Source organism: Poromitra crassiceps (assembly GCF_964638095.1).
Source record: "Poromitra crassiceps genome assembly, chromosome: 8".
Lineage (NCBI taxonomy): Eukaryota > Metazoa > Chordata > Actinopteri > Beryciformes > Melamphaidae > Poromitra > Poromitra crassiceps.
This window is the reverse complement of record NC_139629.1, coordinates 13,072,949-13,085,448: the sequence shown is the minus strand read 5'-3', so window position 1 is coordinate 13,085,448 and position 12,500 is coordinate 13,072,949. Positions and strand designations below refer to the sequence as shown.

The 12,500-nt window shown below is 41.5% G+C and overlaps 1 protein-coding gene across 1 annotated transcript in view; it reads left to right on the top strand.

Annotated features, from left to right (window-relative positions):
• The window catches only part of tns1b (tensin 1b), a gene marked incomplete at its 5' end in the record, with an annotated part of 254,067 nt that overhangs the window by 39,013 nt on the left and 202,554 nt on the right, over positions 1 to 12,500 (top strand). The gene's annotated exons all lie outside the window — the stretch shown is intronic.

Sequence of the window (12,500 nt, the reverse complement as noted above, 5' to 3'; positions counted from 1 at the left end):
TCCTCCCAGACCATAGCTACATAAAAAGTAAAAAATAAACCCTCAAGTAATTACATTAGTCTGAGTTTTAGTGTCCCATGATTGTCTAATTGTTGTTTCAAAGGATTTTTTTTTTATGTATGTATGTATGTATGTATGTATGTATGTATGTATGTATGTATGTATGTATGTATGTATTTATTTATTTATATATTTATTTATTTATTTATTTGTTTGTTTGTTTGTTTGTTTGTTTGTTTGTTTGTTTTTTTTTGTTTTGTTTTTTACCTGCCAAGAAGAACATTGGTGGGGACTGACTACTTGTCCTTTTGGCATGGGAATTGAATTGGAAAAGTAATTGAATAATGGAATAAAAATAGTGAATTTTTATATCGATATCCATATATCGGTATCAGCCCTCAAAAAATAATTTCAGTTTAACCCTGTCCCACACTCTTCCTCTGTCCCCTGGTTAAGTGACGTCTTATTCTAGGGACACTATAAGGTTTTCACAGTGACTTGCCAGCTATATAAGTGGTTGGCAGTAGTCTATCTAGAATAGTGTAAAAGCCAGGATGAGCTCTTGTTACATTTGTCCTATTTTTTCCAGGGATTATTTTTGGGACCCCATGGTCATATAAGGCCCAACCCCAAGGCTGGGAAAGCCTATTTGGAGGACCTGTCATGTTTGATGAAGTTACTTTAGAAATGTAATGTCATAGATTACTGCTGGCCTGCTTAATATTGGAATCTGATTACTTTAATTTCCTCAACCTGGGATCTAAGCATCCCTGAGTGAATCTGAGGAAAGAAAGAGTTGAGAACGTAAGTCAAAAGAAGTTTAACAATAGACTATTTTTAGATATTTCTTTTAGAATAACCATGATTGAGTTTTACTGGAAGGGTCTGTGAGGAGACTGACAATGGCTGCTCTAACCCACTGAGAAGATGAAGGCAGTATCTGTTACAGCATCAATCAGTCTTCTAAATCAGGGGTGATCTAAGGTTAACCAGGTCATCTTGGTGTCACTGCCTGGTCAATCAACTGACAGAGGCGGTTAAATGGAGCCTCGGGAAGGCTAAGGGTTAACACGTCCTCAATTTCCTAAATGGTTTTTGCTAAAGAGGCAAGTGTTTGACTGATCTCTGAGTGATTTGATCAGATGCAATCATGTTTACATTTGATATAGGGACATGTGTCTTTCAAACCTAAAGGAACTATCAGATGAGAGGTGTCCTAACATTGTATTTGAGAGTGTCTCTGTCTTGTGTTTTGTATTAACAGAAGTTTCTGATAGGGATGCAAATTTTAGTCAATTTCCTCATCAACCGATCAGTCATGGTAACAATCAATTATTGATTACGGTAATCATGATGTAAAAAACGGCTTTTGACATAGAAAATACAAAATGTGGGTTTTTACACCTGTCTTTAGGCCAACTCAAGTTAATCAACCAAGCTGCATTTGAACATTACAATGAATACTGTTGTCTTGTTTGATGTAATTCTCCTACACTGGACTTTTTTGACTTTTTTTGTTTGGCTTTCTTTTTCCTGTCTGCAAGCGTTGAAATTGCGTCCTTGTGGTGGTAAATCATTTCAGCAAAAAAGAAAGAAAAAAGCACATACCCTGCATTGTCAATTAATCAGTTAATATATATTTGATCAATCTAATTATTAACAATCGATTAAATGATAATCGATTAATCATTAAGATACCTAGTTTCTGATTAAACATCCTTTTCAATTATCATGTAGTAACTCAAACAGTATTTGCAAATGCCCCCCCCCCCCCAACAACTTGCGTAGATCCCAGCTGGGTGGGGTTGCCATAGTTCGACAGTGAGAAACTGTCGACCAACTTGCCCGGTATTATCAGAATAGTCCTTATGCAGTAAACCCCACCCATCTAGGGCTCCAAGCAGGTTAAAACAAAGGCGAAGAATATTTGACCCTGGTCTGGTCAGCACATCATGAGTTGGTGGAAATGTCTGCTTTCTGACAGAGATGTCAGATGAAGCCATGTGGAAACGGCTGGATGTTTGACTTGGCAACCAGGGGGGAACATTTGGCTCCCAGCTTCCCCCACCTGACCCAGGATGGGTCGATGTTGACGGGCACAGCCTAGAAAAACATTCAACATCCTCTGCACATTTGCGTCTTTTTGGCCCCAAAGGGCTGTTTGAAGGACACACAACAAAATTGTTGTTGCGGTGTATTGTGTGTAGTCCTATACATTACTCTAGGAAAGTGGCAATTTTAAGATTTTAATAAAGGCTAGTATGATTTTTCTTTGCTGTGAATTACAGTCGCATAATAATTATTAATATAAAATATGATGGGAGCGTTCCGGCGGTGGAGACTCACAATCCTTCAACTGAGCTCATCAACTGAGCATGCTCAGAACACCACCCTATATGCCTGCCTGTCTGTCTGTCTGTCTGTCTGTCTGTCTGTCTGTCTGTCTGTCTGTCTGTCTGTCTGTCTGTCTGTCTGTCTGTCTGGTTGTCTGTCTGTCTGTGTGTATCTTTTATGCACGCTGCCCAGTGCCCACACTGCAGGTCGGATTGGGCTGAAGATTTGCATGGAGGTGTGGTATGATCCGGGGAACCTCATGGACAGGTTGTAAAGTCCTGGAAAGTCCATTTAATGGGAACACTTAAAAGTATGCCTATAAGAAATTGACGCTGCCCCTTTAAGAGATCCATTCACCTGTGATCAGGTGCGCCTGATTTCTAACCCCACATAGGATAAGCAATAACCACGCCCTGTGGCGCTGGGATTGGCCAGGAGCATTGAAGCTTGGGACTAAAGCACCTGGGGTTTTTCATCTTTTAAAATAAAGATGTTTAAAAAACTATTGCTTGTTACATTTTCAGTGCTGTACCTTTTCTCTGGGTAAGAATTGAGCTTGAAATTAACGATGATACATTATATTATATGAGCTATGAACGTGAACACAACACCGTTTATATTATTGCATGTTTTTGTAGATTGTGTAGATTACAATTATTATGCTTATTATTATTATTACTATGCTAAGGAAGGTAGGTGACCATAATTAATTTCAATGTCCGCTCTCGAAATCGCTGTCCGTTCTCAAGAGCTATTCAGTTGGTTCATGAAATCGCTGGGCTGCGTGCCCTCCAGTGTTGCTTGCTCCTGGCCAATCCCGGCGCCACAGGGTGTGGTTATTGCTTATCCTATGTGGGGTTAGAAATCACGCATCAGGTGCAGCTGGCAGGAAGGCATGGAGGGAGCAGAGGAGAAGCAGAGAGGTTAACTGGGCAACGCCGGGTACATTGATATTTATAAAACGGCTCTCTCAAATCAAGCAATCTGATTGGCTCACAGTCACAGCTGTGGTATATTTAGCGTATACCACTCAAATATACCACAGTTATGCTTATGAGTAACATCCCCGAAACACTCCGCCTCTTTGAAAATAAATGATAGCTAGCTAGCCTCCTAGCCTCGCAAACGGGAGCTCCGCACTACAGCCTAGCGTAGCCTATAGAAACTATCTTATTTTAAGATTATGGACGATTCATTTGAATTAAATTGCCGCTCGTATGGAATAACATCATATATGGATTATAAAGAGCAGCAGGAGATAAAGCAGGAGGTGCTATCTATGTGACGGACAGCAAACAGAGCAGGCTGTCAGCAGGTACGTTACATCGCTTATTCATCTTCTCTCTATTATATAATAAGCATAATGAGCTGCTGTGTGTCGGAAAATAAGCTTTTGACTAGACATAAATACAATCATTTCAGATGCCCCGTTTTCCTCGTTTTCAGGTTGCAGTTCAAACTGATGATCTTTCTGCTGATGCTAATCAAACCGAAGTTGTCAGGGTGACTTCAACATATTTAAAGATGGAAATAAGGGTGTAAAAAAAGTGAATTCTCCTTTAATACCCATACTTACTAAATGGGGATGTTTGAGAGAATGCAATCAACGGCATTTGTTAAATATTGAGCAATAAACATGAGGTAACATTTCTTCCTCAAAGATGTATAGAATTTTGGAATCAGGCTGTTCAAACTTTGTTTATACTGTAGTTCAATAAGGTTTCCATGCATTGCACAGACTGCCTTTATTGCCCTTTTCTGAATAAAATGACAGTTACTCGCAGACAGACAGGCTTTTATAGATTCACTCATAAAATGAGAAGGGCAGCACCTGGGGCCGCCATCTCTCAACAACTGATTCATAGGGTAAATAAACCCACATGGGATTACATAGGATACATTCAACTCTAATAATTTAATTCAACTCAGTTTAATTCTCTTCCCCTCGGTCGGTCCTGGGTGGGTTTGGTCGTGTGGATAAGCAAACTGCGTGCGTGCGTGCGTGTGGGTGTGTGGGTGTGTGGGTGGGTGTGTGTGTGTGTGTGTGTGTGTGTGTGTGTGTGTGTGTGTGTGTGTGTGTGTGTGTGTGTGTGTGTGTGTGTGTGTGTGTGTGTGTGCGCACACGTGGTGTGTGTATGCGTGGGTGTGGGTGTGTCTGTGGTTGGGACAGATTTACGAGGGCAGCCAGTGGTCTCGGAGGAGAACACAAAGTGAACAATAGACTCCTACTCAGACAGCAGACAGCAACCTGCCTCTGTCGTTTTATTTCTCTATCGGTCTCTCTGCCTTCCTAAATTCATTAAATTTCAATATAGCCAACATTTGGACATATGGACTTCAGCTTCCAGCGCTCCCAGGCAATAGATGGGACAAATATCCCTGCCTCTGAATGTTAATTTTATCTTGTTTATGTCCGTTTGAGACAAGGTTTAGCACACAGGAATGTATACAGCAGAGGAAGGTAAGGGAGAGGAGAACCTGACATATTGGTAGACAAATATCTACTGGGCCAAAACCCCGCCTCCTGCCTGCCCTGTTTACAAACACTCTCCAGTCACATGGCCTCCTAATGACATGGCACATGGACTTCCTCTTCCCTCGGTCGGCGGTTGCCATGGATACATGGCGTTAGTTACCGTGACAATGGCACGGTGACGCAGGTCAGGACCAGTGGTTTCCAGTTTAAAAAAATACTCAGCCGCAGGATATTTTTGGAGGATTGACCTTGAGGACAAAAACTGGCTTTTATGTGCACTGCTAATGAATGGTTTATGTATGGGAGCATGTTTATAAAGCCACTGTTTATATGTACTGGACAGAAAAGGTACTGCAACAATTTTGTAAAATGAAAAGGAAAAAGCATTAGTACTTAATATAGTTTCTGGTAACCCCATCTTGTTTATAAACCATTTGACTGTAGTCTACCCAGTTTTTAAAGATATAATTTCAGTAGTTGCAAAACAGAAGGACAATCCAGGTTTCTTAGCTCCACTACTCACAGTTGCTGCATGTTGGCCTTGTAAGGCAGCATACCAAACCAGCTTGAAGAAAACACAAAGCGTTCCAAAACAAATCCCAAAGGATTGTTTTGGATGCGGTTCTGCGTGTAGCACTTCTGGTCTGGGCCGACGACAGGTTTGCCCTGGTTCTGGTGTCCACTAGGGATCCACTGTAAACACTGAGTGTAGGTTATCACACCTCCGTTCCTGACTACTGAGCTCATGCAGTTGGTATGCCACAATGAGGGTTCCACACACGTGCGCACATGCACGCACGCGTGCGCACCACTGAGATATATGCGCACACACACACACACACACACACACACACACACACACACACACGCACACGCACGCACACAGAGCTGCATTAATAGTTCAATATCATGCATTAGGAGACCTTGTTGTTATGTTGTATAAACATTGCGTCTTGTTGTATTTAATATTCTGGACTGTGCATTGAATTCATTATCTTATCAGACACCGGGTAACGTTTGTCTTATCCAGTATGGAATGCAGTGCACGTTCTCTCTGATAAAGCTAGAGGTCACATTTTCATTTAATCTAGTACATTTTCAGGCATTGCCTTACAGATGCACGCACGCACACGCACGCACACACACACACACACACACACACACACACACACACACACACACACACACACACACGCACACACGCACAGACACACACACACACACACACACACACACACACACACACACACACACACATTTGACTTCATCTCGATTAGCGCTCTCTCTCCTAGTGCCACTCCCTGCTTGTGGGCGGAGTCGTTAGTCTAATGAGTGGTTTTCTATGGATGATGGATGGGCACTGTCTCACAGTCTAATATCATTATCTTAATCCACTAAAATGACCAAGCAATGACTTTCCATGAACAGTGAGCAGGGACAGACTGTCACAACAACGCTGCCTTCAAGGAGATAGTGCAAGGAAGAGTGTGTTGTGGAGAATTTAGAATTCAGCTTCGTTTTATTGGATGCATTTAAATGTTGTCATGGTTTGCTTACCTGTCTTACTTATTCATATTATGCACTAGACTGTCCCCAATTCAAACCCATTTTTGCACTGAAATGTAACCAGGCAAGAAGCTCTGGGAGCAAACCCTCTTCTTACTCTAAATGACCTGCCACTGGTGCCAGAGTTAACAACACATCTAAAGGAAACACTGTGTACCACACCAGTGGCAAATCCAGAAGCCATTCTTAGCTGTGCAGTTAGAGTGCCACCTGTTGGATAATATGAAACATTACAAGTGAAGTGAGGTTGACCTTTTTTGCCTTGGTGGCAATGTTATTTGCTTTTGCTGAATCCATTGCTATTACTGTAAATATGTCTATTATTGTGCACAGGATTAAGACAAATAGCCTTCTACCCCGTTTTTACTTGTGTATATGTCAACACAGATAATTTTCTGTCGGGATTACACACAGCAACACGTTACAAACCAACATCTACCCATAATTGCTATTTTATAAAAATGAAACCGTTATTATGGTTTAAATCAGCGTTTCTCAACTGGTGGGGCGCGACCCACGGGGCCGTTTTGATTGGGTTGCGGACATTGGCCAATTTTTTTTTTCTTTTCATATTTTATTTGAGTTAAATTCAGATTATTGAAACTGGATTAGCCTGACCAGTTTTACTTGTTTAACAAGCTGAAGCATATGCTCTGCCTGTAATTCAAGAGAAGTCTGCCTTTTCATTTCATATTTAATTTGAGTTCAATTCAGATGATTGAAACTGGATTAGCATGGCCCCAGTTTAATTAAAAGTTATGACCAGTTTAACTAAAAAGCATATAGCCTGCCTGTGATTCCTTTTTATTTCATATTAGTTAAATTCAGACTACTGAAACTGGATTAGCATGACCTGTAGCCTGTACTACGAAGCTATCTTAACAGACCCGCGATCTGTCACTTTGATCTGGTTTGACTGAACAGGATCAAAGCTATCTAGTTTAACGATACTACGACGCTGTTTTTCTACTCGATAACTGAAGCTGGCTTTATCTGGGATCTGCCTGTGCACGCGCACGTTTTTCGCTCGTGCACAGGCGCGCGTCCACGCGAAAGAGGTGCGCTAGCCAATCACATTATGAACAGCTGAGTTGATCCACGCCCACACCCATTTCCTCATTCAATGAAAGCGCAGTGCGTGATCAGAGTTTTAGCGGATATTTAATGTAACCTTCTGTCAGAATGAAAATCCGCGTTGGATATAGTCTGCCGAAGGACTGCTAAAGCTGCCGCTTGTATTCACATCAGTCATTTGATTTACTTTGATCAGCGATTTCTGTCCCCTAAATGTGTAATCTCAGCCTATAAATTTCCACAATCTGTAAACCTATTTAGACCATAGATTTAGAAACGCATGCTCAATGAATAATGATCTCTATCACTCATGTGTGTGGTTGCACTGATCGAATAATTAATATATAAAATAATGATAATGCTGATGCCTAATATAAAAGAGAAAACTGCTGAACTGAATTGGCATAGTTTTCATTGATAAAAACTAGCCTATTTTTGCTCATATATTGGCATACAGCCTACAGGACACAGTTCCAGCTGAAACATGCAAGAGTAGCCTGCATATTTAGTAGCCTATTGGGGCTATCCCATATTTATCCCATATCTGTATTATATGTATAGGCTTTTCTGGCATGTAGGAGAATATCACCCTCACTCCATTTGAGGCTCCGTGTATGTATGCGCTGCGTGATTAATAGTGATCATATTTCTCCACGCATCGTTGAGCTGTTAAGACATAAAGTGGTAAGTAGGCTTAATTTAATTATGTGGCCTACAGAGCCAAATGTTTTTCTTGTTCTATTCTCAGTTGACTGCAATCTATTTTTCATATGGCGATCTTATATGAATGGTGAGTGACTCCAGAGAGCCGATTGGGTCTGTCATGGATTTTGATCTTATCCTCTGAAGCTAACCTGGTCGGGACCAGGTTAGCTTTGCAGCGTGAGTTGCCATAGTGATTAGAAGTTAACTTGCTTTGTAGTACGGCTAAACCAGGTTCAAACTCAAACTTACTCGGATAAGGCATTAAACTAGCTACGTAGTACAGGCCCCAGGTTAACTTGTTTTATTATTATTATTATTATTATTATTATTATTATTATTATTGTTATTATTATTATTATTATTATTATTATTATTATTATTATTATTATTAACTTGTTTAAAAACATATAGGCATGTAATTCAAGATAAGTCTGCCTTTTATTTCATATTTCATAGAGTTCAAATAAGACTTTCTGAGCATGACCAGTTTGACTTGTTTAAATTTAAAAACATATAGGCCTGTAATTCAAGTCTGCCTTATTTCAATTGGTTTTTAGCCGTAGTTGCACTTCTGTTGCACTTTTTTGTTCATTTGAGGTTTATAACAGTGCATGAAGTGCATTAAATTAATGCGCTATTTTTTCTGCAATAAATTTGAGTGGTTTAAAAAAAAATCTGAAATTTGGGTCGCGACTTCATGACAAGGAAAATAATGGGTCCTGAGGCTACACTAGTTGAGAACCACTGGTTTAAATCATGTTTAGCAATGTATAATCCCAAATGCATCCCTTCTTGTTAAAGCAGACCTGGGCCAGAAAATGAAAGATTAACTTTTGTAATATTTTGATATAATATTTTGGCCACATCAGTCTCAATACATTGCTAACATTTCCTGATGATTCATTGATCTTTGCCTGAGAGACTGATAGTTCCGTTGATACTGTAGATGGAAATATATCTCCAACACTGCTTTTAAAGAGATACTCACTTTTTCCACTTTTTTCTGCTGAAAATCAATATATATTGGGAATTAGCTGTGTTCTACTGTGTGTGTTCTACTGTTTTCAATAGGTTTGCTGAGCCTGTGTCGCCCCGGCACAAGTTTATCTAGTATAATCCAAGTTGCTGCCGTGCCTAGTCTAGTCTTTCCTTCTTGTACCTTCTATTACAGCCACCAGGGGGCAGCAGAGTCTTTCACCCCCTCCAAGTGTAATCTGTACTCCACACACAACTGCTGCTGACTAGTATCATGGCTTTCATAGATTATCAACCTAAGCCTCAGTCCTGTAGCTGTACAGATGTTTTCCACGTGCAATGTGCATGTGTTTTTGTGAAACCGTATTATTGTTATGTTGTCACATTGACTTTTCCTGTTGTATTTGCGTCTCAACATGCTGTGTTTTTGGTAGCCCAGGCTGCAACATGTGTCACAGGAAACAGCTGTTCCAACCAAACAAGCTCAGATTTAGGCTCATGGTGATACAAAAACAAACAGATTCAGAAGTAAATAAACAAAAGTTATCTTTTGTCAAAAGAAAGAAAGAAAGAAAGAAAGAAAGAAAACAAACCACACCGACAAAAGAAAACGGTGTGAATTGAGTGCAACAAAGTGCCATGATTCCGAGGGATCTCCCGTCTGTTCTGCTGCAAACTGTTTGAGGGAATGTCCCCTGTCAGAAAGGCCTCGCTCGCTCCGTCATCGCTTAGCAGCTGAATGAAGGTGGAGTTTAGCCACAGAAAGCCAGCAGCACTGCTACAGCTGAACCAGGATTATTCATGTATGAGAAAGCCAAGTGGCTGCGTGGTGCTGATGACTTCAGTGTCGTTAATTAAATAAATTACAGTATAGTATAGTATACTCAAACTGCACACACAGTAGTGCCCATAATACATGCACGCGTGTGTGTGCGCATCCACACACACACACACACACACACACACACACACACACACACACACACACACCCACACACACACACACACACACACACACACACACACACACCTACCTCTAGGACCTTCCACTGACTAGGCTACATATACAATATACATTCATTCCCAAACCCTAACCTTAACCCTCACTCAAATCTAAACCCTAACACTGAATCTAATGAACTGTAGCTTCTCAAGCTGCAACTGGTGAATTGTTGCAGAGACCAGGACCAGAGGGACAAGGGCTAAAGACAACGTTACTTTACAGAGACCAGGACCAGAGGGACCAGAGGGCTAAAGACAACGTTACTTTACCGAACGGACTTACAGACACACGCCACAGTGTTTTCTAGCTGTTCTAGTTGTTCTGAACTCACCACAAAAAGTTTGGAAACTTGTGTTTGGATGCTCATATCGCTGCTGTTAGTGTATCCTCAGCATTGTATCTTATCTTATCTTATCTTATCTTATCTTATCTTATAGGAAAGCCTGTTGATTTCCCTTCCCAACGCTGTCTGAGTTGTAAGGATCCTGCGTTTGTGGAATGAGCAGCACAGCTGAATATACGAGTAGCGCCGATGTCAAAAGTGCCAACTTGCTCTGCCAATGTCACAGTGTTGGTCCTGTTGGTATTGACTCTATTGCTTTGAGGTGTTTGGGGGATTGGACGATTGAACTCTCTATCAGTAACAAGGAACAAACAAGACATAATGGCAATTCTACACTTTATTAATTGAACACAGTCAGGAGCCTCAGTAGAGGGTGGAAGAACCATACGCAGCAGCATGCTGGTCACCAGCCTGGTCCCAGCCTTGTTTGTTCCTTGTTACTGATAGGGAGTTCAATCATCCAAACAACTCCAAACAATAGAGTCAATACCAACAGGATACACTGAGGTTATATTTAGACATTCATTGTGCACAGCCAATTCTCCAATGGACTTCTATGATGGTGCCAGACGTGGCTGCTATAAGAGATTTGTGATGCAACTGCAAAGCCTCTGTAAGAAGCTAGCTGTCCTTTTCTGCTCTGTCAAGGTTTGTGTGTGTGTGTGTGTGCGCGTGTGTGTGTGTGTGTGTGTGTGTGTGTGTGTGTGTGTGTGTGTGTGCGTGTGCGTGCGCATGTGTGCGTGTGCGTGCGTGTGTGTGTGTGTGTGTGTGTGTGTGTGTGGGAGAGAGAACCACTTTGAGTTTTAGACCTGTGAGGGCATTTTATGCAAAGTGAACTGAACAGCTGAACAAACAGCTGTTTTTGGCAGTGTTGCTTATAGCTGCTCGCCAGTAGGCTAATTTAGCAAAGCAAGACTACATGAGACTATACCAGCCACTGCTAACACTTAACATTAGCTTCTACTAGCTATGTTAGCTAGTGCACAAATCATGTTTACAAGACCGTGATGTTAGCTGACCAGATTAGCTTGCTAACAAGGGGACATTAAATTGATCAGATGTGTCACTGGTGAAAGCACAGAAATGATCTATGCCTATTAGAATGGACAACCAAATTGTACATTTAGAAACACCTTCAGTGTCCACAGACACTGCTGCCAAGACCTGAGGACCTCCAATATGGCCGCCATAGCGTGAGTTACGTCCATCCATGGTTGCATCACCTGAAAGCCTGGTTGGTGTCCGTGTTTAGTCTACAACCACACAGGTGAAAGAACTGTCTCGTTGTCGCACTAGCTAGTAGCCACCTAGGCCACATCACAAAATCCACTATTTCACTTTTGCTGTTGTTTTGCCAGCAAACTAAGAGGATGTAGAATGGATCAACTTGCCAGCTGCTACAGTCACATTTACTGTTGTTTGGCTGGTGGCTGGTGGATGTTGTAGAACGTATGCGGGCAGAGCCGTGTCACATTAGTGGTAAATACAGAGGTGGGTAAACTACCCACCTTGTCTCCACTCATTGATTGGTACAGTTGATCTGAAAATAGATGAGTAAACTCTCAGCTTCTCATCGAGGTGGCTAAACTAAAGTTTACTTGTGTTCACCCCTCAGCCCTCACAACACCCCTGAACGTATGAGAATCCTGTTCTAAATGCAGTATGCAGTGTTTTAATGGCTCAGTGGGATAGCGTCGTGCATAACGTGTGCTGTTACAAGTTTCTGAGAGTAGACATGATTTCAGCTTATATTAGTGTTTGTTTTGCGAATGATGATCACTGACTATTTAAGAGTGATCAGTCAGTGAGTTACTGTGTGTCTGTGCATGCAGACGAGTGACGTAGGCTACTTTGTATATACTCTGTGTGTGTGTGGGTGGGTGTGTGTGTACTCTGTATGTGATTGTGCGGGTGTGTGAGAGGGAGAGAGAGCGGGGAGGAAGAGGAAAGCCTCCAGGCCTGCCCTCTGATTGTGTTGGGTGTTGTAAGCGGGTTCAGCCCAGCCCTGTGGGACCCGGGGAAGG